We start from the raw sequence: 27,685 nt of genomic DNA, 5'->3' as shown, positions 1-27,685 counted from the left end.
TGATTTGTGGTTGTGTAATTAATTAAGGTTTTTGTTTCGTCCTTCCCTTTTTTTTATGTAAAAAAATAAAATAAAACAACAAAAGCTGGAGATCCATCAAATCGATGATAAAAAATGATAACGAGCAAAAAAATTTATAAATAAAAATATGGCAAATATAATTATTAGTGCTAATTGACTAATACATGAGTGATGCAAGAGAAAAATATGATGAAATAGTTAATAATCTTTTAGTGGGGAACATCTATCAAGTCGTGATTTTTATTTTTTAATCACCAGTAGTAATGACGGAAATAATTAGTGCTATCTACAGTTAAGTTGGCAGATACTATATGTTCATTTATGATATGGTGTGGATTCATTTATTAAGATTTGTCTAGTAAAGTAGAAGAAATTATATATACGTGTGGTACATATAGTGTCAACTCATATTTCTACCGCTTGAAACATAGATAGTGAGTATTACGTCCACACCATTTAACTATAGAATAATTACACAAGATATCATTTTTTTTATTTCGTAAAAAAATTACATTTTTACGTTTAAAGATTTTTTTTTTTATATTTTTACGGTTTTTCATAGAAATAACATGAAAATAACAAGAAAACTACATAAAAGTAATATGAAAATAACATTTAAATAACATCAGAATAATAACAAAAAATAACATACATATAACAAAAAATCAACAACAAATTAACAAGATAACAACATAAAAAGACCGTATATATTTTCTGTAAATAAAATAAAAAAAACGGTAAAAATATTTAAAATTACGTGTAATCGTATTTTTGTAAAATTTTTTGTTATTTTTGTGTATTTGTGAAATTATCCCTCTTACTATTATCATTGCTACTTTTTATTTACAAAGTTGATCTCCTTTAAAAAATATAAAGGCTATTTATAAAAATATTGAAAACAAATTGATATATTTAGTATGCAAACATAATTTCATTAATATGATATTTTCTTTAAAAAAAACTTAAATCATGATTGATAAAAAGAATTACCACACAAAAGGTTATATATAAATTTTACTTTTCTATAATCAGAACTAGTTTGTTGATAAAAAAAATTTAATTTCTTAATAAAAAATCAATTTTTTATGAAAAAATTAAAAGAAACTAGTTAAAAATAATTTTGTTAAGCCAATAAATTAAAAAAATTAGTTATTTTTATGTAATCAAAACTAGTTTCTTAATTATTTTTTTTAAAAAATAGTTCCTTAAAGAAGAAACATTAAGAAATCAGTTATGAATATTAAAACTTATAAATTTTACGTGCTTTGTATTCTATTTTATTGTATGGAATATTGAATAAATCCACTACAATATCAAAATTAAAACTAATTACAAACTTCTTAGAAGCTCCAAAACTCGACCATGAACCACTACCAAAATAGTACTATCCATTAAGACAAAAAAATAGAATGAGAATAGTTGCCGAAGTTGTTATCATCGTTAGAAAAATCATCGAACAAGTCGTTGGAATTGTCGTTGTTATTAGAAAGTTGCTAGAGTTATACATCGGAATTGTCACCAACGTTGGATGTTTGAGTTGTTGCCGGAGTTGGGCGTTGGCATCTGAGACTAAGAAACTAGTTATATTTATCAGCTAGTTAAAAATATAACACTGAGAAAGAAATTATGCAGGTTAAATTGAAAACTAAAGAATAATTAGCATTTTTGCCCTCTAAACTTTCGACACAACCTATTTTATTCCCTAAAATATACGGCTTGTTAAAAATTCTCCTTAAAATATAACAGTTACATAATTATGCCCCTTCTGTTAGGTTTTGTTTCTTTTACCGTTAAAAATTAGTATTTTCACCCCCTAAACTTTGACCATACTACAAGAAACTAAACTTTTGTCGGTGCATTTGTCCAAATGAGCCGACAAAAGTTTCTGGCATAAAAGGGTTGTTGAATCGATAACATGTTTCAGCCACAATTTATACCGGCGCAATAATGTGTCAGTAAAAGTATATCAATACTGGCATATTTGGTGAATTATGCCGATAAAACCACAAAAATGAACCGCCAAGAGGCACGAATAGTTTTTATCGTTTAATAGGCTTTCATCGGCGCATTAATGACCCGGTAAAAGTCCATAAAAAGAGAGAGAATTTTTACCGCATGTAAATAATTTTGGAGGAAAATTTCCCCTATTTTGGTAAATTTTGCCGGTGCATATAGAAGTGCACCGAATTTTGTTTTTTCAACTTTTAAAGACGCTTTTTCGCTTTTCCTGATGCATATATGTGCCAGCAAAAGTTACCAAAAAAAGGAGAAATTTTTTGTGTGGTAAGAATGGTAGGTGGGAAAATTTTTACCGATGCACTGTTGCGCTGAAGTCTTCCTCAAAATGCGTATTTTATTTTAGGTTAATTTTTGAACTTTTACTGGTGCATTTTTATACTTTTACCAGTGCAAAAAAATGTGCCGGTAAAAGTGCCTCGACAATATGAGGCCACCGTCCCCTTCTTCCCCGTTTCCTCAATTGCTCTCTCTCTTCTCTCTCTTCTCTTCACTCTCTTAGCTCACTCCCCTCTCTCTAATCTCATTCTCAATCTCATTCTCTCATTCTCACTCTCACTCTCAATCTCAATCTAAATCTCAATCTTCTCTTTTCATTTTGCTGCCTCCGCCACCGGCACCACCACCACCCCAAACGACAGTCACCACCACCACTGCCACCACCACCCATTCCAATCTGTTTTAAGGTATTTCATAATTTTTATTTTTCTTAAATAATAATATTTATATTTTTATCTATGTTTGTTAAATGTATATATGTATATGAATATGTATGTATATTTATATATGTATATATATGTATATATGTGTACGTATGTATGTATATGTATGTATGTATGTATATGTGTATATGTGTATATATATGTGTATGTATATTTATGTGTATGTATGTATATGTATATGAAATACTCTACTAGTTTAGGCATGTTAACGTGATTTTTAACTTAATTGTGCAACTCGTTATTAATCAACGAATTTATTTAAAATCGTGAATAATTAAAACTTTATTTAACTAATTATAAATACCAAAATAGCATACTTATGTTAAACCGGAATCCCGTTTACAAAAATATTTATAAAATATTTACAGTGCATATCACAAAAGTTTGTCATCCAACGACTATACAAAATGAGCCTCGTTGTCCCAAAGACCGTACACTCCATGCCTAACCACCCCGACATGTACAATCTCTATATGCTCAATCTTACGGCTGCTCAACCTTAGTCTTGTCCTTACCTACGCATGCAAACAATAACTGTGAGTCGACAGACTCAGTAAGAAAAGCATAAACAATAATATAGCATAAACCCACATTATAATCAGGCAGCGATAGACCCAATCATAACCCTATCCTTGTGTCCAACATGTTGCTGAGTCAATAACATTCCTACGACAATACTATTGATCATAATGTCACCCTATACTCAGTATGCTGGTCATACTCCAGCCATACTGATGTGACAACATCGATCAGAATCTGAGCCATACATACATCTATCAATATTCAATATAACTCTATGTATACTAATACCACTATCAATATAATCTAACAGGCATAAATAATATGTACGCTAAATATGTAAACATGTAAGAATATCATTATAGTAATCTTACCTTGTTTCTAAATTCAGGTGTGCCGGCCAACTTGAGTGGAATAGATGCTCGACGAAATACAGGCTCATAAAATCACATTATTCGTAAAACTGGTGAGTGACACGCTAAACTACTTGTCGGGGACCTAAACTTGGAACTAAAAATTTCTCTATCGATGAATAGCATGACAATACCCTAATTATTGATAACTCTATGGTATAGAGTTAATTTTGATGCTTTTAAACTAAAGTATTGTGAGGAGAGTAATGAAAATGTGTTTATTTTGCTTATTTTTAATTAGTTTTAGTGTTATTTTCTATTTAGTAATCTAACCTTTAAGTTTTGTAAATATTGATATTGTTGGGTGTGTTTTTCCAATTAACTGTGCTTATTTTGTTGAAAAAGGAGGAATTAAATTGATAGGTAAAAGAGAAAGAAGCAAGGAAGAAAAGGAGTACAAGCTGGAACTGGTTGTTGTCTTGCAATGTTAAAGCAATGCTGAAGTGAATTCAGCATCCTGGCAGTGACGTGGAAACACGAATTTCACTTATCCACCTCAGCAACTTCGGTCCAATCACTCAAATTGCATCAGCTAGCTGACATGGAAGAAAGGGGTCTCACCCTAGTGGGCCAAAGTGGAAAAGTTTGGGCTTCTATCTTGGGTGAGGAGGTTGGTACCCTAAAAACCCAACATCAAAAAGAAAAGAAAAGAAACAAGTACACCATTATCATCTTCATCATCTTGTATGTACAGTACGGGGCAGCTGCCATTTTTTCTATGGAGGAGCTTTAATTGCAGCAGGAAGTACACGAAGAAGAAAGAAGAGGGGACCAAGCCTAGTGTTTGAATTTTCTTTTACCCTTTCTTGATAGTCTTCTCTATTTTTCTCTTTGTTATTGTTGTTTGTACTTAGTATTCAAAACTTCTTGAGATTGTAAAATTGGGCAGCAGCCATGGATGAAGTATTTTTAGCTTGGATTTTATCTTTTTATTTGAATATGAGCTAAGCTTTTGAGGCTTGAATGACTATGAACTTCTAAGTTGGGTATGATTAAATTTTAAGCTTACTTTAGCATTTGTTTGCCTTTGTTCATTCAAGTGAGTTTCATTTTAATTGATTGTTGTTTCTTGGCCATGAATAACAATTTGCTAAGCTAGATCTTGTACCGGAAGGGCTAGATCTAGTAGTTCAACTTGAATGGAGCAAGTGAAAACCTAGATTTAGGCTTTTCTTTGTAAGTGGAATAGGAATATTTCATTTACCTTGCATAACTTACTAAATGAATGTTTGAATGGTGTTCGTCAATTGCCGGTTTGATATAGGAATATGTTGAGCTAAATAGTAGAATTAAAGTTGTGAGTGTTGGAAAATTCTCACAAGCCTAGAGGAATTTGTTGTTATCTCTGTGCAGAATGCTAGAGCAATGCTGAACCAATGCTGTACTGACTGTAAAAAACCTGACTAGAAGGAATTAGTTATTCAAGCCATTTTTGCCATATTATATTTTTTTTATCTTGCAAACAATTTTTCTAGCAGCAGTAGTTTTAATTTTAGCAAGTTTAATTCTTGTCAATTTTAATTTTGAATCATTACTCAACCATTTGCATATTATTTCTTTTTATTTTAAGTTGTAATTAGTTGGTTTTACAAGATATTTTTGTTTGCAATCCCTGTGGAGACGATCTTACTTATCACTTTATTACTTGTTTGACTGCGTATACTTGCGTATATAATTTTCACAACAAGTTTTTGGCGCCGTTGCCGGGGATTGAAACTAAAAATTGTGTATTATCAACTATTTTGCAATTTATTTTCTGGTTTAAGGTTTTAATCCTATTTGGTGCGCTGAATTTTTATTTTTCAGGTGTAAACTAGTGTATGAACGAGCAAGAAGAAGACCTTGAACTTGCTCCTATTGACCCCGAAATTGAACGCACTTTTAGACAAAGGAGGAAGGAACAAAAGGCTAAAAAACGCTGCAATATGGCCGATGGGTTTGAAATTGGGGGTGCTCATAATGAAGCCAATCCTATTGCTTTGGCCGATGATAGAGCCCGAGCAATAAGAGAGTATGCAGCCCCTATGTTCAATGAGCTAAATCCGGGTATTGTGAGACCCGAAATTCAAGCACCTCACTTTGAGCTCAAGCCCGTGATGTTTCAAATGCTCCAAACGGTTGGTCAATTTGGTGGGTCGCCAACGGAAGATCCTCACCTCCATATTCGCTCATTTTTGGAGGTGAGTGATTCTTTCAAGCTACAAGGAGTAAGTGAAGAGGCTTTAAGATTGAAGTTGTTCCCATTTTCCTTGAGGGATCGGGCTAGAGCATGGCTTAATACTCTTCCTCCCGATTCGGTGACTAATTGGAATGACTTGGCTGAAAAATTCTTGAGAAAGTACTTTCCTCCAACAAGAAATGCAAAGTTTCGAAGCGAGATCATGTCTTTTCAACAATTGGAAGACGAGACTACTAGTGATGCATGGGAAAGATTCAAGGAGTTGTTAAGGAAGTGCCCACACCATGGTATTCCTCATTGTATTCAACTTGAGACATTTTACAATGGTCTCAATGCGGCCTCTAGGATGGTGTTGGATGCTTCCGCTAATGGAGCCATTCTTTCCAAGTCTTACAATGAAGCTTTTGAGATTTTGGAAAGGATAGCTAGCAACAACTATCAATGGTCAACTAATAGAGCTCCTACAAGCCGAAAAGTAGCGGGTGTACTTGAAGTAGATGCTTTGACCGCTCTAACCGCTCAAATGGCCTCAATGACCAACATTTTGAAGAATATGAATATGGGAGGAAGTGTACAATCAGCCGCTGCCATTCAAAGGGCTGAAATCTCTTGTGTGTATTGTGGTGATGGGCATACTTTTGAAAATTGCCCCTCAAATCCAGCTTCGGTGTGTTATGTGGGTAATCAAAACTTCAACCGCAACAACAATCCATACTCAAACTCCTACAATCCGGCATGGAAGCATCATCCGAACTTTTCATGGGGAGGTCAAGGGGCAAGTTCAAGTGGAGCACAACAAGCACAAGGAAAGCAATCATTTCCACCGGGTTTTTCTCAACAACCAAGACCTCAACAACCTCACCAACCTCAAGGCTCTCAAACTAGTTCTTTGGAGAGTTTAATGAGAGATTATATGGCCAAGAATGACGCTGTAATTCAAAGCCAAGCAAAGATCTCTTCTAACCTTGAAGTTCAATTGGGGCAATTGGCCAATGATTTGAAGAATAGACCACAAGGCACCTTGCCTAGTGACACCAAAAATCCAAGAAGAGATGGGAAGGAACATTGCAAAGCGGTAACCTTGAGAAGTGGAAAAATAATTGAGTCAAATGTGGCTGCAAAAAGGCAAGAAAGAGCCCTTCAATCCAAAAAGAGGGGGAAATGAAGAAAAAACCAAAGAATCCTTCAACATAAATTCCCCAAAGAGTTACAAGATCCGCGACGTTCCGTCAAGAAAGAAGCCTTTGCAAAAGCCACCTCTACCATTTCCTCAACGGTTCAAGAAGCAACAAGATGATGGTCAATTCCGGAGATTCCTTGATGTTTTAAAGCAGCTCCACATCAATATACCATTAGTGGAAGCTTTAGAGCAAATGCCAACTTATGTGAAGTTTTTGAAGGATATTTTGACAAAGAAAAGGAGGCTTGGGGAGTTTGAGACTGTCGCTTTGACGGAGGGCTGTAGTGCCATGTTGAAAAGTAAAATCCCACCCAAATTGAAAGATCCGGGCAGCTTTACAATTCCTATTTCTATAGGGGGTCGAGATGTTGGAAGAGCTCTTTGTGACTTGGGAGCTAGTATTAATCTCATGCCTATGTCTATTTTTAGGAAGTTGGGAATTGGAGAAGCAAGGCCAACCACCGTCACTTTGCAATTAGCGGATCGTTCCATGGCTCATCCGGAAGGGAAAATTGAAGATGTGTTGGTACAAGTGGATAAGTTCATTTTTCCGGCCGATTTCATTATTCTTGACTATGAGGAAGATAGGGAAGTTCCAATCATTTTAGGGAGGCCCTTTCTTGCCACGGGAAGAACTTTGATAGATGTTGAAAAGGGAGAGCTTACCATGAGAGCTCAAGATGAGCAAGCCACATTCAAGGTCTTTCATCCTATGCGTGCTCCGGATGCAATAGGAGAATGCTTAGCAATTGGAGATATGAATCCTAACAGGGTTGAGGAGTCCAAATTCAAAAATAGTAAGAAGGTGAGAAAGAAGATTCCCCTTAAAGAAATTGCTAAGGATCACGAGCCGCAAGAAAGCAAAGACAAAACATCATTTGACCCTAAAAAACCACCCAAAAAGAAGAGAAAGAAAAAGAAGTTTAGTAGAAAATTTTGGTCTCAAATGTTTGAAGTTGGGCAACAAGTGATTTTTGCTAACTCTTTAACGAAGGCTACTCATGGACGACTAGATTCAAGGTGTGATGGATCTTTCTTGGTGGTGAGAGTGTACCCCGATGGGGTGGTAGAACTACGTGATGCACTTTCAAGAAGAAAATTTTTGGTGAAAGGCCAAGGAGTGAAGTTTGGGAATGGTGAGGTTGATCGAGCAAAGACCTCCATCACATTGGAAGAGGCTTGAGGAAGAAGGGTCTCGGGTTGTCATGGCTGTAGTGAATCACATTTGGGCAACCCAAGAGCGGAGGAACAAGATTATATTTAGTTATATATATGCTATGTAATAAGTTTGGGGTGTGCTACCCCTTGAAAAAAAATATATATGTATTTACAATTAAGTTTGGGGTGTGCCACCCCTTGAAAAAAAAAAAAAAGAAAGAAAAAAAAAAGAAAAAAGAAAAAGAAAAAAAAGAGGAAAAGAAGAAAAAGGAAAAAAAAAATTAGTATATACATACTTATATAATTACATATATATATATAACTTTTAATTTCCTACATTTACTAATGATTTCGCTGTAGTGTGGTAATCTTTATTGCTGGTGCAAAGCAAGGAATGACAGAAAAAAGGGGCTGCTGCAATATGGTGTGAGCAAATTTGTATGTTGAAGCAGTAGGTCCCAGTACAGCATTGGATCAACATCGCTTCAGCATTTTGAAGCAGAGACTCTAGTGGGGAAGAGTTCAAATCTTGAGGGAGTTTTCTTTTTCTCCTTAGTTAAATTGTTATTGCTGGTTGTGTTTGATTGTTTACTTAGTTTACTTTTATTGTCGTCTTTAGTTGTGTGAGTAATAAATATTATGTGGATTAGATGTGTATTAATCATGTTGTTTTGTCATGTTTGTGATGTTATGTTTTAGCTTGCAAATGAGAAACATATTGCTTGTATTTTCAGCTTTGGTTTAGGGTAGCGCTCGATGATGAAACATATCCATTTTCCTCCATTTGTGGAGTGCCTTGGTTTGTGTGTTGAAAATGCTAATTTTAAGTGTTATTTTTGTCTAAATGCTAGCTTATGAGGAATCCTTTCAAATATTGTGTGCTTGTGTTATCCCACCATACCTTGAGTTTTTAGAATAGCCAACACTTTGAGAGAGTTTAAGCATCTAGAATTAGCTAGTGTAATCCTTGAGGCGAAATCCTAGCGAGCTTTATAACTTAGAAATGATTTAGGCCATCTTTGGACGTTTGAGCCTTTCTAACCTTCCCTATGAATTCAAATTTTCCCTAGTCACCCAAGGTTGAGCCATTTAGCCTATTATTGTTGTGCAACCCAATCCTACATCTAACGCCAATCTTAATTTGCATTTCCACATATATCCTCACTTAATTGCTCACTTGTCAAGAGCCAAGTTTCACATTAAGTTTGGGGTGAGTGTAACTTGTGGCGAGCTAATTCAAGGTCATACTTTTAGCCACATTGGGGACAATGTTGGGTTGTAAGTTTGGGGTGGGGGAATTAGCTCACAAAGTATATGAGTATGAACTTTCAATTAACCTTCTCTTGCTATTTATTATATAAGTATAATATAGTAATAAATGTCTTTCTAATATATGAAAAAAAAAAAATCAGCAATGAAAAAAAAAAACAAAACAAAAAAATACATATGCTTGCAACTAAGTTTGGGGTGTTCCACCCATTTTAGTTCAAAAAAAAAAAGGAAGAGAATAAACATAGCAAGAGAAGTCAATTTTAATATCAAGTACTTGTGAGTATTGATTAGGGAAGAGGGTCAAGAGAAAAATTTTTTTTAAGGAAGAGACTCGGTTTTTGACAAGTGAAGTGGTTAGGTGTTGAGCTAGCTTAAATACATCCTATACCATACCATAACCCAAGCCTAACATTCAAGCCTAGTCAAGTCCTTTTGATCTAAGTTGTAAAGCTAAGCTACATTAGTGGAGAGGATTGCACTAATTCAACTTATGGAAGCAAACCTTTAAACTTGAGGATCAAAGGTGGTTGTTATAGAAATTCAAGTTGTTGGTGGGAAGTATTTGCACACTTATTTGATCGAATTACTCTTGATAAGTTTTAAGGACATAAATAGCATGCAAAATTCTGTTGAAACACACAAGTTCGAGGCATATTCACTACTGCCAATTACACTTCCATTTCATCTAATTCTGAGAGCAAATTTCGTCCCTAGACCAAGTGTGAAAGAGCAAGATTTTCTCTGCTGCAAGCATGTTAGTGTCGCTGTCATTTTTTTGTTTTTATTGTTTAGTTCTTTTTGTTTTTCATTACTCGAGGACGAGCAATACTCTAAGTTTGGGGTGTGATAACTCTATGGTATAGAGTTAATTTTGATGCTTTTAAACTAAAGTATTGTGAGGAGAGTAATGAAAATGTGTTTATTTTGCTTATTTTTAATTAGTTTTAGTGTTATTTTCTATTTAGTAATCTAACCTTTAAGTTTTGTAAATATTGATATTGTTGGGTGTGTTTTTCCAATTAACTGTGCTTATTTTGTTGAAAAAGGAGGAATTAAATTGATAGGTAAAAGAGAAAGAAGCAAGGAAGAAAAGGAGTACAAGCTGGAACTGGGTTGGTTGCTGAAGCAATGCTAAAGCAATGCTGAAGTGAATTCAACATCTCCGGCAAAGACGTGGAAACACGAATTTCACTTATCCACCTCAGCAACTTCGGTCCAATCACTCAAATTGCATCAGCTAGCTGACATGGAAGAAAGGGGTCTCACCCTAGTGGGCCAAAGTGGAAAAGTTTGGGCTTCTATCTTGGGTGAGGAGGTTGGTACCCTAAAAACCCAACATCAAAAAGAAAAGAAAAGAAACAAGTACACCATTATCATCTTCATCATCTTGTATGTACAGTACGGGGCAGCTGCCATTTTTTCTATGGAGGAGCTTTAATTGCAGCAGGAAGTACACGAAGAAGAAAGAAGAGGGGACCAAGCCTAGTGTTTGAATTTTCTTTTACCCTTTCTTGATAGTCTTCTCTATTTTTCTCTTTGTTATTGTTGTTTGTACTTAGTATTCAAAACTTCTTGAGATTGTAAAATTGGGCAGCAGCCATGGATGAAGTATTTTTAGCTTGGATTTTATCTTTTTATTTGAATATGAGCTAAGCTTTTGAGGCTTGAATGACTATGAACTTCTAAGTTGGGTATGATTAAATTTTAAGCTTACTTTAGCATTTGTTTGCCTTTGTTCATTCAAGTGAGTTTCATTTTAATTGATTGTTGTTTCTTGGCCATGAATAACAATTTGCTAAGCTAGATCTTGTACCGGAAGGGCTAGATCTAGTAGTTCAACTTGAATGGAGCAAGTGAAAACCTAGATTTAGGCTTTTCTTTGTAAGTGGAATAGGAATATTTCATTTACCTTGCATAACTTACTAAATGAATGTTTGAATGGTGTTCTGCTTGCTGGTTTGATATAGGAATATGTTGAGCTAAATAGTAGAATTAAAGTTGTGAGTGTTGGAAAATTCTCACAAGCCTAGAGGAATTTGTTGTTATCTCTGTGCAGAATGCTAGAGCAATGCTGAACCAATGCTGTACTGACTGTAAAAAACCTGACTAGAAGGAATTAGTTATTCAAGCCATTTTTGCCATATTATATTTTTTATCTTGCAAACAATTTTTCTAGCAGTAGTTTTAATTTTAGCAAGTTTAATTCTTGTCAATTTTAATTTTGAATCATTACTCAACCATTTGCATATTATTTCTTTTTATTTTAAGTTGTAATTAGTTGGTTTTACAAGATATTTTTGTTTGCAATCCCTGTGGAGACGATCTTACTTATCACTTTATTACTTGTTTGACTGCGTATACTTGCGTATATAATTTTCACAACAATTATCGTAAAACGGGAAAAATTAGGGTTCCCCAAAAACCCTAACCGATAGATTGGTTCTCCAACCAGAATTTCAGTTCTATAAGGTTTTCTTAGGACCAATCAGTCGATCGGTTCCTACAAGTCCCCCTGAACCGGTCGACCAGTTCAGTGCAGGAAACACTCAAAAATTCACTACACCCTTAATTCGACCTCAAACTTTACCAAACCTTCCAGACTTGCTTAATACACCACAAAATACATATTTCAAGCAGCAAAACAACACAAGATACTCAGAATCAAAAACCACTATTAAAGAGCACAGCTTGAGTTCTTAAACTCAAAGCTTGCTCAAACATCACAACAACCTACAAACCTAGCTCAATTTAACCTAATTAGCCTTAATTCAACTTTAGAAAATATAAACAAACACCAATCAACAACACAGAACCCTAATGCACAATACAAAATTCATCACTTAAAGCTTAAGAAAACCAAGAGGAAAAGTGCTATAAAGGTTACCTTCAAAGGATTCACCAAGAACCAACTATAATCCACAAAAAAAAGTTGAAGAACACCAACTGGCTGTTGGTTCTTCAAGGGTTCGAAAGAGAGAGAGAGAGAGAGAGGGAGTGAAGAGAGAGAAGTGACCTTTTCTTAATTTTAGTTAAAATAAAATAAAACATAATTATCCAACTAATAAAAGAATATATTCAGAATGCATAATTAAAATAAGCCCACTAAAGACAAAAGAATCTTAGGGCCAAAAGGACTATTTTACCCTTTACTAAACAAAAAGCTTCCAAGTCACTTAGGGATATTTTGGTCAATTCTAAAACCTCGACTATTACTGACATTTATAATGTCTAACTATATTGTCCCGCTATACTAAAAATACTAAAATGTGATTCTAATGGCCAAATGCCGCATTCTGATATTGCCGAGCACAAAGCATGCAAAAACATAAAATTCCTTGTATGGCAAATATAATACATCCTAAATTTAAATAAATCACCATAAAATAATAAATCATAATTATTATTCAAGTTTCATAAATAAACCCTAATTATCTGCTAATTCTAAAACAAAGCTAAGCAGTCTTTACAATTATCCCCTCGTTAAAAGGATTTCGTCCTTGAAATCTAACATGAACAACTCTGGATATTGAGTCTTCATGTCGGATTCTAACTCTCAAGTGGCTTCCTCCACTTTACTGTTTAATCAGAGCACCTTGACCAGAGCTATGGTCTTGTTCTGGAGAACTTTATCTTTCCTATCTAAGATCTAAACTTTTTGTTCTTCATATGATAGATGTGGTTGCAACTCAAGATTTTCATAACTTAGCACATGAGTAGGATCTGAAACTGTTGGGAATATTTTACCAAGATCTAGATTTACTAACAAGTATGTTTATTAACATCCTAAATATGAATTCTCTAAAATAATGAAATAAACACATAAGGGTTTAAGAAAACCTTACATTGATTGCAGCCGAATATAATGACTCCTTCCATTCAAGATCTCTAGCCCTTGATCCTTTCTATCGCAGAGATTATCAAGATATGAACCTGGATCTCTTTCTCTCCTTCGGGTCTGGTTACCACAGTCTTACTCATTATGATTGAGTACTTGACTCGATATGTGTGGGCATGGCACTCATCACCCAAGGTTTGAATGGTGAAGAACAATGAAGGAGATTTGAAATCACTAAGGAAGGAACTCTCTCATCTAGGTTGAAGGCAATAGTCAAGATGACATTAATTTGACAAAGTGTCAAAGTTGATGAGATGAGAGTATCATGTTCCTTTTATAGTGTTTCAACTAGGGCTTAGGGTTGAATTATATGGATTAAAAAAGAATAAAATATTAGGCAAAAAATCACTTGTTGGCCGTACACTTTAAAGGGCCAATCTCTAGTTACAATTTTACCACTTTATTTCAACCACTTATTCTTCTTTTCAATAATACCATATTTTCCAATTCAAGCTTACAAATGCCAAAACTATTCATTTAATAATTATAATTAATTACTAAATAAAATTTTCATTTATGTAATTTATTAATTAGACCATACAAAATCTCTTAATTAACAAACTGACCCCAAAATCTCTTTTCTTCATAATTAAGCCATTGCTTAGTGAAAATTCTTAAATAAGACATAGTCTAATTTTAGAATTATAATTGATTAATTAAAATCAATTGACTGTGTCTACAAGCAGTATTATCTCAACTAGTGTGTGGACCATGGGCCTATATAACCGAGCTTTCAATAAGTAGATCTAGAATTCACCAAGTAAATTCTTAACTTATTAATTCCGCCTTGCTCCACTATAGATTTGGAATTGAATACACTCCCAGTTATATAAAACGCTCTATATGTACCACGATATAGATATGTTATGATTATCAATTGTTACAATCCTAATAGTCAATGATCCTCTATAGATGATCTACACTGAATAGGGACAAATTTACCGTTCTACCCTTCAATGTATTTTATCCTTAAAACACTTAGCTACCTATAAATGATACTTCAGTAAACTAATATAATTACTGAAATGAGGCCTCAATCATTTATCTCTATTCAGCCAAGCTCGAAGGAGATCATCATTTCACTTCTATGTCCAGATAGAAGCTATATATTATATATCTATGATTAGCGCTCCCACTCAATTGTACTATGATGTTCCCAAAATGTACGTATCACCCAGACTAAAAGGTAAGCTTAACTAACAAATCAAACAACACAAATAATACTCTTGAGATCGAACCTAACCATGTCAGGATTAAGATCCATAGACCTAAGATCAACCATTGATATTGACTTAGAAAGATATAACGGTAAGTAAGATCAATATCGGTCCCTTCCAATGTATACTCCATACATCCGATACTGGTAAACTTTGCTAATGCCTTGGAAAGGACATAACACTTATCCAAGGTGTAAGAATACCTATCGCTGATTATCATGGCAGTCTAAATCCAGTGAACTGAAAAATCAGGGAATTAACTTTTGAACATATAATCATGATTATATTCCATTGTGCTGATGACACTATAATCATGAACAAATACATATATTCTGTACTTAATAGAATTTATACATTAAACATAATCATGAAATAAATCATGTGAACCATGCAACATAAAATGATTTCTGATCTTTATTAATTAGTAAATCTGATTATATTGAAATGGATTTTATTTAGGGCACAAAACCCAATAGAAACATACTTTTATAACATGGAACACATTCTGAACTGATGAAAGTTCAGGAGGAAAAGCTAGACAACATGCCACCAGTCCAATCTTTTCGAGAATCTCAAAAGGCCCTGTAAACCTAGGACACAACTTGCCTCTTTTCCCAAAACGTCTGATTCCTTTCATCGGAGACACCCGTAGGAATACATGATCTCCTACCTGAAATTCTACATTTCTGGGCTTCGGATATGCATAACTCTTTTGCCTACTCTGAGAGGCAAGCATTTTGAACTTAATCTTTTCTAAGGCTTCATTAGTCCGTTGCACTGATTTCGGACCTAGGAATTTTTTTTCTCCTATTTCATCCCAGTGAATAGGAGACTGCACTTTCTGCCATACAATAGTTCATAGGGAGCCATCCCTATTGTACTCTGGTAACTCTTGTTATACAAAAATTCTATCAGTGACAGGTACTTGCTCCCAGAGCCTTCAAAATCCATTACACAAGCTCGTAACATGTCTTTCAGTATTTGAATTGTCCCTTCGGACTGCCTATTAGTCAGAGGATGGAAAGCTATACTGAATTCAAGTTTGGTACCCATAGCTCGCTGAAGACTTTACCAAAATTTCAAAGTGAATTTTGGATCTCTATCTGATATAGTGGACTTTGGAGCGCCATGTAACCTCACTATCTCTTTCACGTACAAATCTGCATACTGATCCACTGTAAAAGTTATTTTCACCGGTAGAAAATATGCAGACTTTGTGAATTGGTCTACCACAACCCAAATTGAATTGTACATTCTCGTGGTTCTAGGTAACCCAACCACAAAGTCTATGGTAACATCCTCCCGCATCCACTCAAGAAGTTTTAGTAGCTATAATAACGCTTCTGATCTTTGATGTTCAGCCTTTATCTGTTGATAAGTTAGGCATCGGGATACAAATTCTGCTACATTTTTCTTCATCCCGCACCACCAGTATTAGGGTTTAAGATCTTGATACATCTTGGTAGTGCCAAGATGCAGCGGATATGAAGTGGTATGAGCTTCCTCGAGAATCTCATTTCTTAGTTCCGTACTACTTGAAACACAAACCCTAGTCTTATATAATAGCATCCCGTTATCTGTTATCGTAAAATCCTTAACTTGACCAGGTAAAACCTCTTCTGAGATCTCTACTAATTTTGGATCACTTAACTGAGCAACTTTAATTTGCTCTTATAGATTAGATTGCAACGTCATATTATGAAGTTTGCCTATAACCAACTTGATGCTCGATCTTACCATGTCATCTGCTAGCTGAGGTGAAATTCTAATCATACTCGTTACATGCTCGGGACCCTTCCTCCTCTGGGCATCAACCACCATATTGGCCTTCCCAGGATGATAAAGGATTTCACAATCATATTCTTTAACCAATTCTAACCAACGCCTTTGCCTCATATTCAAATCTTTCTGAGTAGAGAAGTACTTGAGGCTCTTATGTTCAGTATAAATTTCACACTTCTCTCCGTAGAGATAATGCCATCAAATCTTCAAAGCAAACACAACTGCGGTAAGTTCTAAATCGTGAGTTGGGTATCACTGTTCATATTCTTTCAACTAATGGGAAGCGTAAGCTACGACTTGATCGACCTGCATCATTACACACCCCAGACCCTGTTTGGATGCATCACAATAGACTACAAACTTATCCTTATCAGAAGGTAAGGCCAATACCAGAGCTATCCCTATTTTAGCTCAAAGAAGCTTGCTTCACACTTGTCTGTCCATAAAAACTGTTAATTCTTTTTGGTGAGTTCGGTTAAAGGTGTTGAGATTTTAGAAAATCCCTCAACAAGCCGATGGTAATAACCAACCAGACCCACGAAACTTCTAACTTCTATAACTGTCTTCCGTCTCGGGGAATCCCTGACAGATTCAATCTATCCTGGATCCACTTTGATTCCATCCTTACTGACAATGTGCCCAAGAAAAGACACTTGAGATAGCCAAAGCTCGCACTTCTTGAATTTGGCATACAGTTTATGTTCTCATAGTCGTTGTAGAATCATCATAAGGTTTTGCTCGTGCTCCTCTTCTGATTGAGAGTACACGAGGATGTCATCAATAAAAATTGTAACAGAGGATGTCATCGATAAAAATTATAACACAGATGTCGAGGAAATCCTTGAATACCTATTCATTAGATCCATAAAAGTTGCGGGAGCATTGGTTAGTCTAAAAGACATAACCGGAAATTCATAGTGCCCATACCTAGTGCAAAAAGCAATCTTTGAAATGTCCTCCTCTTGAATTCTCAGCTGATAATAGCCCGATAAGAGATCAATTTCTGAGAAGAATGTTTTCCCCTGAAGATGATTGAAAAGATCATCGATCTTAGGTAAAGGATACTTGTCCTTGTCAGTCAGTTTATTTAATTCCTGGTAGTCAATACACATGCATAAAGATCCGTCTTTCATCTTAACAAACAATATAAGAGCTCCCCAGGGTGACACACTAGGCCGTGAAAACCCTAGGTCAAGTAACCCCTGAAGCTGAATTTTCAGTTCTTTAAGTTTTGCTGGAGCCATTCTTTAAGCTGCCTTAGAAACTGGTTCTACTCCAGGTGCTAAATCGATAATGAAATCGATTTCTCTTTGTGGTAAACCCAGAAGTTCATCACGAAAAACATCTAGAAATTCCTGAACCACCCTTATATTCTTTGGCCAAACTGTGTCAGGCCGTGTGGTATCCAATATCACAGCCAGAAACCCTAAACATCCGTCTTGTAACAATTTGTTGGAATATGTTTTACCAGGATCTAGATTTACTACCATGTATGTTATTTAACATCCTAAATATGAATTTCTAAAACAAGTAATTTAAACACATATAAAGTTTGAGAAACCTTACATTGGGTGCAGCAAAATTAAATGACTCCTTCCGCTCAGATCTCTAACCCTTGTATCCTTTATGTAGCAGAGTATCACCAAGATCTGAGCTTGATTCTCCTTCTCTTGAACTGGATTCTTCACAGCCTTACACACTACGAATGAGTACCACTTGATGTGTGTGGGCACTTACTCTATCACTATAGGGTTTGAAATATTGAAGAGAGAAAGAGAGAAGAAGGGTTCGAATAGGATAGAGAAGATGGCTTAAAATTTTTGACTGAAGACAAGTGTGTTCATTATCTTTTAATTTGAGGCCATCACTATCTATTTATAGGAATCCAACTAGGTTTAGGTTTGAATTATTTGACATTAAAAAATTGATAAAACAAAGGGTAAATAGCGACATAAGTACCCAAAGTTTTAAGTTTGTAAGCGGCATAAACCCAATGATTTTTTTAGTGGCATAAGTATCCAATGTTTGTAATACTGTAATTTTTCTCTATTTTCGTCATTGCAGGCTCCGTTTTAAATTTATTAAAAAAAGATTTGGAAGTAACTGATACTACATATTTTTCGTCCAAACCAAATAATCTAAAATTTGAGTCTTATATGTGTCATGTTTAAAACAATAACAGAGTCTGTACTGATGAAACTGGAAGAAGATTACAGTTTTATAAACATTGGGTACTTATGCCACTAAAAAAAATCATTGGGTTTATGACACTTACAAATCTAAAACTTTGGGTACTAATGCCACTATTTACCCTAAAATAAATGGTAAAATAGCCTATAAGTGGCCGACCATGGATGTGGGCCCCCACTTTGCAATTTGCCATTTTTTTTAACTATTTATCTTATTTTCTCAAGAATGCCATTTTTTCAATTCAACCACTTCAATGCCAAAACTATTTATTTAATAATTAAAATTAATTATCAAATAAAATTTTCATTTAAGATATTTATTAATTAGACTTAATAAAGTCTCTTAATTAACAAATAAACCCTAAAATCTTTTTTCTTCACAATTTAGCCCTAGCTTAGTGAAAATTCATAAACTAGACATAGTCTTATTTTAGAATTATAATTGATTAATTAAAATCAATTAACTGAGTCTTACAAGAAGTATTGTCTCAACTAGTATGTGGACCATGGGCCTATACAACCGAACTTCCAATAAGCAGAACTAGAATTTACCAAGTAAATTCCCAAACTTATTAATTTCTCATTGCATCCACCATAGAGCTTGGAATTCCACTCTCAGTTATATAGAACGCTCTATATGTTCCACGATGTAGATACGCTATAAACATTTAACCATCGTTCTAATCCCAATAATCAAAGATCCTCTATAGGTGATCCTCAATGTATTCTATCTTTAAAAACACTTAGCTTCCTATAAATGATATTTCAGTAAACTAATATAATCACTGAAACAAGAGCTCTTCCATTTATCTCTATTAAGCCAAGCTCGAAGGAAATCATCATTTCAATTCTATGTCCAGATAGAAGCTATAGATTCCATATATATGGTTAGCGCTCCCACTCAATTGTACTACCATGTTCCCAAAATGTACGTATCATCCAGACCAAAAAACAATGTACATATCAACCGCGGTGTCTCGGTTTCCAGGGGATAGGATCAACCCTTTGACTATGTTTGGAAATGTAATTCTACTTTTGTAATAACAGTTTTGGAACTAGTTGTAAAAGAATTTATAAACAAGGGATCTCCATATTTTGGTGGTATTTTGAATGAAAGTCATATTTTAATTTAATCAGAAAGTTTTTAATCAGACCACACTTTTCCTAAACTAATAGAATAATTATAAATAAATTTATAAAGCACACACGTGGCGTCCTTGTAGGTCAGGGCGTTACAGAAAGAGTACATGCCCACCCATAGCAAGTCAAGTACTCAACCATAGTGTGTAAGACTGTGAAGAATCCAACACTTAAAGGAGAATCAGGCTCAAATCTTGATAATATGCTACGACAGAAAGGAACAAGGGTTAGAGATTTGAGTGGGAGGAGACATATTATTCTGCTGCCACTAATCTTGATAACATACATATTTAGAATGTTAATAAACATACTTGTTAGTAAATCTAGATCCCAATAAAATATATTCCAATAGAGACAACCAATAATATCCTCAAAGGGGGTAGGCCGGAGGGTCAAGGTAGTGATAAGTGGATCTAGACTAAAGAACCAACTGGTTGTTTTATTATAAAATCTGCCTATCTTGCTCAGGCCTTGACTAGAGAGCCCCCTACCACTGTTGCTCTCACTCTTTGGAACAAACTTTGGAATTTTTGTATCTTGGAATGCCACAAAGTCCTTTGGGGAAGTATTCTCTCAAACACCTTACACATCAGGTCAGCTCTTGCTAGAAGGATGAAGATTGAGGATGTGTCCTGCCCCTTTTGCGGTGAGGGAGAGGAAACTATGGAACATCTCTTCCTCTGCTGCAACTTTGCTTTTCACCTTTGGAGGTCCTCCCCTTGGAGTGTGATGCCAGTGACGAAGTTTGAGGCCCAAATGTGGGATTGGATTAAATTCTTATGGAGCTTGAAGAAAAAAGGCGTGGAGGTCCAAGAATTATTTTTGTATGCTTCGATTGTAGTGGACACGATATGAAAAATCCAAAACGATAAGGTTCATAAAAATAATTATATTTGTAACATTAGTCACTCTACCGACTACATATCTACTTGTTACGCATATTTTGGCTCTTGTTTGTTTCTTACGACGATGATGTTTACACCTCCCGTTTGGTTCCCCCTCCCGCCAAATGATTGGGTTTAAATCAACTGTGACATTAAGGTTGGTGGAGACTCAATGTGTGTGGTGGCCTTGGCGAGAGATCATAAGGAGTCGATTTTATGGGTGGCTAGCAATATTCTTATCTTTTTTGATCCTTTCATAGGAGATGTTGTAGCCTGTTTGTTAGTCCTGGAGTCAGCGACCCGTGGGAAGCATTCGTTTGTGATCATTGAGAGCGATTCTGAGACAGATCAACACGCTAAAGCGAACTAGTTCTGTTTTGGGTATTGATAATTATGTCCTTCAATGTAAAATGCTCTCAAACCTTTTCAGTAGCTGTAATTTTTTGTTTATTTCAAGATTATATAACTTTGCTGCCCATAATGTGGCTAAATGGGCTTTTGCCGGTAATATGACTAGTATGGTAAATCCTTCTTCCATACCGGATAGCTTAATTTGTATTGAACATGAGGTCTAACTCCTTTGTTTGTTGTAATGTAATTACACACTTTTTTTTTTTTTAAAAAAAAACTCTCAATTTTATATAAATATTTAAATTTAATTTTTTACAGTAATAACACATATTATACTTGTAGAACTTCTGTAGGTGCTTGGTCGTTAAGTGACAAGTTATTATCCACGTGTTATTTTCTTATTGGTATATTTATATTATTTTTTAAATAAAAATAATGACATGGACCAATTAGGAACTGTCATATGGTCATTGGCTTTACACTTAACGTCTAGGTATTTACGAAAATTCTAAAAATATTATTCAGATATTATTACTGATAGAAATTAAATTTTGATATTTATTACTACAAAAAACTGTTACGTTTAGTGATAATTTTTTACTCATAACATAATTTTTTTGTGACTAAATATGACTTTTAATCACAACAAAATGTTAGTTATGACTAAAATATAGTATTTAGTTACAAGTTGTCACTAATTTAATTTTAGTCACAACAAGTATTGTGATTAAAAATATAATTAGTCAAAATAAATTGTAATTTTTGTGACTAATACCTTTAGTCATGGACCTTTTAGTCACAACATCAGAATAATAATTTATAATTAGTCACAATTTTGTAACTTTTAATCACGAGTTTTACTGTGACTAAAAGTAAGAAAAATTTGTAATGATAAGCCGATGTTAAAATTAAATATTTATATCACATATTTTTATTTTTTTTTATATATTTACACAATTCATATCCAAAAATATAAGAATAATATCATAGATGAAATCTTTATTTATAGATGACTCATTTTTACTTTTTATGAAAAAATGTAGATGGAATATTAAAATGATCTATTTTGGGATAATAGAGAAACTTAACTTCACTACAAAATTGAGAATTTTGATTCTCTAACTAGTATTATCCTTACCAAAGGTAACAATAATGTAGTATACATGGCTAATAAAATCCATATGCAACTGTTAAATAAGATTTGCTCGAACTTTACGTTAGTCGTACCGCAGTACACTTTAGTTTTAAATTGTTTAGCATTAGAGAATTAATTCTAAATTCTTATTTAATTAATTGGATAATGCTCTAAGCACTGTAATTCTCTTTGCTTTATTTATTAGTTAGATTGCAATGATTTAATATATAATGTCAGTTGCAAATCATTTATATTAAAAACTAAATACAGAGAATTTTTTGCATTACCATTATACATATATATATATTTTGAAAACACTATTATACATATATTAAAATATATATAAGGCATTTTATAAGGTCAAAAAAAAAAAGTGATATGTCCATTCAGTGCGTACTTAAGTGGGCAGTTTTGTTCCACATCCATATAAAAGTGGCAAACGTGCAAAAGTAGATATGAAATTTAATTAAACCTAAAAAAATCTATAACTAAAGCCATCCAGTGACTCCACATTACTCAAATAGTACTTCTCACACTATTATTATTATTATTATTATTATTATTATTATTATTATTATTATTATTATTATTATTATTATTATTATTATTATTATTATGAATATTATTACCCCTATTTATGATTCTTCTTCACTCTTCCTTTTTGTTCGTTATCTTTAACCATTTCTTTTTGTATAAAATATGAATGTATAAAGGGGAAGTGAAATGATTTGTGATTATTAACTTTGTTTTTTCTTCTGTATATGCCTTTATTAAGAAAAACATGAATGGATATTTCTCAATGAATAAATTTATTAATTTATAATTTGATTATATTTATCATTATAATCTATTAATGGAGGGGTAATAACTTTGGCCAAGGCAACAGAAATGATTATATTTTTGAACAATGCAAACTATGATCATGGCACCGAAAGTATCCCATAGTAGAATCATATAATTCCACCCCCTATACAAAAAAGAGAGAAAGAAGAAAAGAAAAAACACTTTTACTGCTTGGGCATTTGGCGCTCTTAATTATTAATCAAGCTTTACTTTTACCTTTTATCATTTCAATCCAACTTTATCTTTGTATACCAAGGTTTATGAGATACCAAGGAAGAAATAGAAGATGATCATAAATAAAACTAAGAGACATTTACAATTACAACTTTATCAAAAACTTACAAGGATAAAAAAAAATTAAATAAATTAAGTATTATAACTCAAAACATAAAATACAAGTAAATAAAAGAAATAGAAAATTATAGTTACAACTCAAAGAACATACACATAAATATAAAAATAATGTAAAAATATCTATGATATATAGCTATAATATAATAAATATATATGAGTGACTATTCAATTGTTACATTTTTATTATACCAATCATGGTTACAATTTTTTTGACGTGTAATAGCATGTTACTAATAGGTAAACATTCCTTTTTTAGAATTAATTATTTAAATATTTAAAAAGATCTCTTTTAGCAATTAATTAATAGTTATAAATAATTTTTTTATTTATATTTAAATTATTACTTTAATTATTTTAACAATGAAGCCATTTAATTATAATATTTATAATAAAATGTATTTTTTTACAAAAGTTAAACTTCTTTTTACACAAATTAAAATTTTCTTCTTATAATAAATTTTTAAATAATTAATTATTTTTTTAAAAAAATCATTTAACTTATTTTACTTTTTACTTTTTAAATATTTAAATAAAAAAATTAAGTAATTAAGTGTAATAATTTAAAATTAAAATTACAAGTATAATAAAATTTAAATTATGAAATTATATGTGTATAATTTTAAATTATAAAAAATTTTGCTATAAATTTTAAATAATTTAAGTGCAAAAAAAATTACTAAAAGATCCTTATGTAATAATAAATTGTAAAAAATTAATTAATAATTATAATTAATTTCATTTTGAAATATAATTAATCTTAATTAAAGTTTTATAAGGAAATAAATTATAAGGTTACTTCCAGGTTATAAGTTATTTAATATTTATTTTTATTTAATTTCTAAATTAATCACAACCATTCAATAGTAATTCAATGGCTTAAAAAAATGTAACCATGATGGTTACAATAAAAATGAAACCATTGAAATCTCTTCCATAATAGTATATATATATATATATATATATATATTAGATAATACTATATATGCATGATAACATAATATAAGAGAATTGTTGTTGAGCATTATTGGTACCTAGTAATTTCTACAGGTGGCGTCCTTCGATTAGTTAGCGATATTCCCTAAAACTTATTTTCTTAAGTTATATAAAAACTCGATACTTAATTATGCCAATAGCGATGTAACACTGAGAAAAGTGCTAGGCACAAGTGATGCATGATAGCAATTCTCATAATAATATATCATATAAAAGTGTATACATAATATTATAGTTAAGAGAAGAAGAGACAAATAGAAGAACAAAACACCGAGTGTTAAGGGGGATCACCAATAAGTTGAACAAGATTTCTACACCTTGTCCAAACTACCAAGCACTTATAGGGTTTAGATTATATGCCTTCGGAAATAAACAAGTCTACTTTTGAATTTTAGAAAATGTAAAGTATGGATGAACTAAGGTCTCTATTTATAGAGTTTTTGAGAATTAAACTTGGAAAACACATCCCACAAGCTTAGTAGTTGTTATCAGCCGTTTAGGAGTGAGTAATGGAGCAGATGTTGAAAATATTTTACCAGGATCTTAGATTTACTAACAAGTATGTTGTTTAACATCCTAATATGAACTTTTAAAACGATATTAAATAAACACATATAAAGTATGAGAAACCTTACAGTGGTTGTAGCGGAATTTAATGTCTCCTTCCACTCAGATCTCTAACCCTTATATCCTTTCTGTCGTAGAGTATCACCAAGATCTGAGCCCGAATGTCCTTCTCTTGAATCTGGATTCTTCACAATCTTCCACACTATGATTGAGGTACCACTTGATATGTGTGGGCACTCACTCTATCACTCAAGGGTTCGGTTTTTAGAAGTAAAGAAGAGGAAGAGAGGGTGGCGGCTAGGTTTAGGAAGAAGGCACTCAGTTTTTCTCTGAAGAAATAAGATGCATCATCTTTTCCTGAAGCCATCACTACCTATTTGAAGTCAACCACCTAGGGTTAGGTTAGATTTATTTGGCATTAAAATAATGAAAAAATAAATGATAAATACCTACATAAGTGGTCGGCCAAGGTATAGGATAATGGGCTCCACTTTTGCAATTTTGTTGTTTTATCATTTCTACATCTCATTTTCTCAAAAACGCCAATTTTCCAATTTAACCATTTAAATGCCAATTCCAATTATTTAATAACTAAAATTAATTATTAAATAATATTGTCATTTAATATATTTATTAATTAGACTAACCAAAGTCTCTTAATTAACAAATGTACCTTAGAAACTCTTTCTTCACAATTAAGCCCTTGCTTAGTGAAAATTCACAAACTAGACATAGTCTAATTTTAGAAGTATAATTGATTAATCAAAATCAATTATCTGCGTCTTACAAGCTGTATGGTCTCAACTAGTATGGGGACCATGGGCCTTTATATCTGAGCTTCCAATAAGCAGACCAAGAACTTACTAGGTAAATTCACTGACTTATTAATTCCTTGTTGCATCCACGCATAGAACTTGGAATTGCACTCTCAGCTATATAGAACGCTCTATATGTTCCACCATATAGATACGTTATCAATTATCCATTGTTATAATCCCAATAATCAATGATCCTCTATAGATGATTTACATTGTGTAGGGATTAAATTACCGTTACACCCTTCAATGTATTTTATCCTTAAAACACTTAGCCCCGTATAAATGATATTTCAACGAACTGAAATGAGTACTCAACCATTTATCTCTGTTCAGCAAAGCTCAAAGGAAATCATCATTTCACTTCTGTTTGCTAGATAGAAGCTATAGATTCCATATCTATGTTTAGCGCTCCCACTCAATTGTACTACCATGTTCCCAAAATGTACGCATCACCCTGACTCAAAAGTAGGCTTAACTAAGAAATCAAAGAACATGTATAATACTCTTGAGATTGAACCTAACCATATCAGGATTAAGATCAATTTTATCTAGGATCAACTAGGATATATTGAATTGAGTAGATATTATGGTAAGTTTAATATATCTGATTCAAAGTTCAATATCGGTCCCTTTTTATGCATACTCCATGGATCCATCCCAAGCTTTACTTTAACCAATGCCCTGGAAAGAACATAGCACTTATCCAAGGTGCAAGTAAACTATGATGTAGATTTACATATCGGTTAAAACCTGTGTACTGATAAATCTAGGAATATATATTTAATCACATAATCTTGATTACTTTCAACTGTGCTGACGACACAATAAACAAGAACATAAATATGATAAGGGTTTAGATGAATTTATAAATAAGATAAACAAGTAAATGATAACATGAACCAAATGGCACACAAATGAGTGATGAAAATACTTCTGTTTCTTTATTGATATTGAATAATAGAGATTACATTGAAATAGAGTTTTATTTAGGGCATAAAACCCAACGGCAGAAAACTGCTGGCAAAAAAGTATGAAATGTCCCCCATTGATTGCATAATGTTTTACGACATTTATCTCAAAAAAAGCTCAAGGCGACATGTTGCTTGTAGTACACCAAAGAACCCTTCGAGATACTTTGCTACATGTTGACAAACACCCTGAACATATATTATGTGACATGTTGCTCAATAAGAGGCGACATGTCGCCCAGTAAGGTGGGACATGTCGCCTGAGACTTTTTTCAGAACAAATTACGAATTTTTAAATTTCTTCTCCGAGCCATCTTCCAAATATTCCAAAACACATTCAAGTAATATAAAAATATTTTGTAACAGTTTTTAACAGTTAGAAACTTCCCACTTGATTCTATAACTCTCACGTGTAATCACTCTTTTAATTACACATTACCAAGTAAGATATAAAAGTTACAAAACTTGTTTTAGATTTTGTAACCTTCCAAATGTTACAAATTTTATTTTTATTACACTTTATCATACACAAATTGTTGACATAATTTTTTGTCAACTTAATCTAAGAAGATAATTAATTAGAGAATGAATTTAAGAAATGAAGAGATGAAAGTAATAAATTTACACCAGCTTTTTTGTAATGACCGCTTAGCTTTATTACGAACATTAGTAGATATTTAAAGCTTATTTTCATAAGTAGACTTTTTAAATTATTATTTTTACAATTATAGAGATATATTTGAATTTTAGATGTATTAATTATAATATATGTGAATTTTGTAATTTTTATATCTTATGCCCGGTTATAGTGGAAGGCGACGTATAACCTGTGTAGTCACTTAGATGTAGTTTGGTACTTTAAGAAAAGTGGGACAGTATAGTTAGACATTTGAAATATCGTATTATTTCAAGATTATAATTTTGGACCATATTACTCTTAGATTTTAAGTTTATTTAATGATGAAGGAAAAGGGCAATTGGTAATTTTACCATAGCTTTGTCTTTAGTTAAAGTTAGTGGATTTGTTATTAATCCTTTAGTTTTTATTAATTAATAAGTTGAATAATAA

The 27,685-nt window shown here is 32.9% G+C and overlaps 1 non-coding gene across 1 annotated transcript; it reads right to left on the bottom strand.

Annotated features, from left to right (window-relative positions):
• Positions 1–6,054: 6,054 nt before the first annotated feature.
• LOC133037572 (small nucleolar RNA R71) lies at positions 6,055–6,161 on the bottom strand. The gene has a single exon (XR_009687664.1). It is a non-coding gene; the product is annotated as a small nucleolar RNA R71 (small nucleolar RNA).
• Positions 6,162–27,685: the final 21,524 nt, after the last annotated feature.

This window comes from Cannabis sativa, chromosome 4 (assembly GCF_029168945.1).
Source record: "Cannabis sativa cultivar Pink pepper isolate KNU-18-1 chromosome 4, ASM2916894v1, whole genome shotgun sequence".
Taxonomy (NCBI): Eukaryota; Viridiplantae; Streptophyta; class Magnoliopsida; order Rosales; family Cannabaceae; genus Cannabis; species Cannabis sativa.
This window is presented reverse-complemented; position numbering and strand designations above follow the sequence as displayed.